This window comes from Schistocerca gregaria, unplaced genomic scaffold (assembly GCF_023897955.1).
Source record: "Schistocerca gregaria isolate iqSchGreg1 unplaced genomic scaffold, iqSchGreg1.2 ptg000804l, whole genome shotgun sequence".
NCBI lineage: Eukaryota > Metazoa > Arthropoda > Insecta > Orthoptera > Acrididae > Schistocerca > Schistocerca gregaria.
The window spans coordinates 82,501-85,000 of record NW_026062172.1 but is presented as its reverse complement, the minus strand read 5'-3'; the positions used below and the strand labels follow the sequence as shown (position 1 = coordinate 85,000).

General features: G+C 56.8%; 1 non-coding gene across 1 annotated transcript in view; it reads right to left on the bottom strand.

Annotated features, from left to right (window-relative positions):
- The window catches only part of LOC126322250 (small subunit ribosomal RNA), a 1,893-nt gene extending 1,327 nt beyond the window's left edge, over positions 1-566 (bottom strand). The window contains exon 1 of the ribosomal RNA XR_007558878.1: positions 1-566. This exon is cut by the window's left edge and continues 1,327 nt beyond it. This is a non-coding gene — a ribosomal RNA (small subunit ribosomal RNA).
- Positions 567-2,500: the final 1,934 nt, after the last annotated feature.

Below are 2,500 nucleotides of genomic sequence, written 5' to 3'. Positions count from 1 at the left end.
AATAGATACTCGTTAAAGGATTTAAAGTGTACTCATTCCGATTACGGGGCCTCGGATGAGTCCCGTATCGTTATTTTTCGTCACTACCTCCCCGTGCCGGGAGTGGGTAATTTGCGCGCCTGCTGCCTTCCTTGGATGTGGTAGCCGTTTCTCAGGCTCCCTCTCCGGAATCGAACCCTGATTCCCCGTTACCCGTTACAACCATGGTAGGCGCAGAACCTACCATCGACAGTTGATAAGGCAGACATTTGAAAGATGCGTCGCCGGTACGAGGACCGTGCGATCAGCCCAAAGTTATTCAGAGTCACCAAGGCAAACGGACCAGACAAGCCAATCCGATTGGTTTTGATCTAATAAAAGCGTCCCTTCCATCTCTGGTCGGGACTCTGTTTGCATGTATTAGCTCTAGAATTACCACAGTTATCCAAGTAACGTGGGTACGATCTAAGGAACCATAACTGATTTAATGAGCCATTCGCGGTTTCACCTTAATGCGGCTTGTACTGAGACATGCATGGCTTAATCTTTGAGACAAGCATATGACTACTGGCAGGATCAACCAGGGAGCTGCGTCAACTAGAGCTGAGCAGCCGGCCGCCCGGGAGTGTGTCCCGGGGGCCCGCGCGAACACGCAAGCGTCCGCTCAATTATTCTGCAAACAGGAGGAGGCCGAGCTCCCCTGCACGATACACCTCGAAACCCTCTCAGGTCCCGGCGGCGCGCAGCGCCGTCCTAGGTACTTGGTCGGTTTCGAGAGAGGCGCAATCGCCCGGAGTTAGGCGAGTAGACGGTTTTAGTGCGAACACCCTTGCTCCCAACTGAGCTTGCCGCTGCCGACAGAGGCCCGGGAGCGTGCTGTCGTGGCATTGCCGGCGGGAGACAACACGCGCCACCTATGGTGACCGGCAGCTCCAACGCCAGCGCCACACAAGGGCAAAGCCCCACTTGGGTGCAGAAGCGAACTCTCCCAGCACAGCGCACGCGCCAACACGTCCGCACAACTGCGATACAAACCACCTGCGAGAACCGCTGGGGCGACCGAGCAGCAGACGGCGTCGCGGCGCCGAGTGCCAGGCGGCGGCGCATCCTCAACGCACACAGTCCTCAATCAGACCAGCACACTGCAGATGTCCACCGCGCTTCGCACCAGGCTCGGCTGAACCAACTTTGGCCGCCAGGCGCCGCGTGCAGGGTGCGCCGCAGCGTAGCTGCGCCGCCTGCCGGGCCCGTCGGCTGGCGCTCCTGCCACTCGGCGCCCCCCACCAGCCGGCTGTTGCGCGTGCGCCCACGCAGCGCGCGGCCAACACGCCGGGCGGCCCCCCTTCACCGGCCGGGAACAGTCCCACCAAGCCACCGCCGCGTATCGCTTCATACCCACATGGGCCTAGTCACGTGTGTGGATGTGGCGGGTACCGCTGAAACAACCGGTTAATAGCTGTACCGATCGTCGCCATCACAGATTCACCTCCAGCGTGAACAACCGCTCAACAACGGATTTCCAGTTCATTTGCGTATCTTGGGCAGTAAACGTAGATGTCCACCTACATTTGCGAATTCAACAATTCTTGCATGCCAGGATGTCATGTGTCACGACACGCTACATCAGACCACATACACACTGCGACATGTGCAGAAGAGAACACGTGGAAGGTGGCCCGCGCAAGTATGCGATGTCCCTTCCGCGATCCACTGTCAACCGGCATCTGCGGCATGTCCCAGATATGGAACGCGGTCCACCAGGGTAGCACTTTGTGTGAGGCAATACGACAAAGTCGGAATACACGCGTCACTACATCAGACGGCTCACGCTGACCTGACCTGACCTGACCTGACCTGACTCACCGCACCACCACCCCCAGCGACCCAGGGTGACATACAATGCGTTCGTACGTTCCTCCCACACGCCTCTACGGCGTACCACAGTGCAACCTAGCTGTTATTGGGAGACGAGACAAGTAGCATCGAGCACAACATATGGAAATTGAGATTCGACACCGTTGGGCACAGCCAGCGTACAGTCACACGTATCACACTACTTCACTCTGTACGTAACTACCGATGATCGGTACAGCGTGTGGGTTACGCGTACGACATCAGCGGACAATGGACACAGACCATACCACGACGTACACTGAGGGCGTCGACATCTGAATGCAACTGAACAGCTGCGAGGCTCATTTAACACTCACACGCCAGACCGACCAGCTTGAGAGGACAGAGACACAAAGAGGGGGACAGAGGGGGGGGGGGGGGGGCCGATATAGTCCTATTGCAGTACAATTGACAGTGGATAGCGGGAATATGTGGAAAGTAAGCAACACTCGCAAGACATCTACATGAGGATAACAACGACACCAGAGATTCCGAGCAGTGAACTATGTTAGGCAAAGGGACAACGTGGGTTAGGTTAAGGGACAACGTGGGTTAGGTTAAGGGACAACGTGGGTTAGGTTAAGGGACAACGTGGGTTAGGTTAAGGGACAACGTGGGTTAGGTTAAG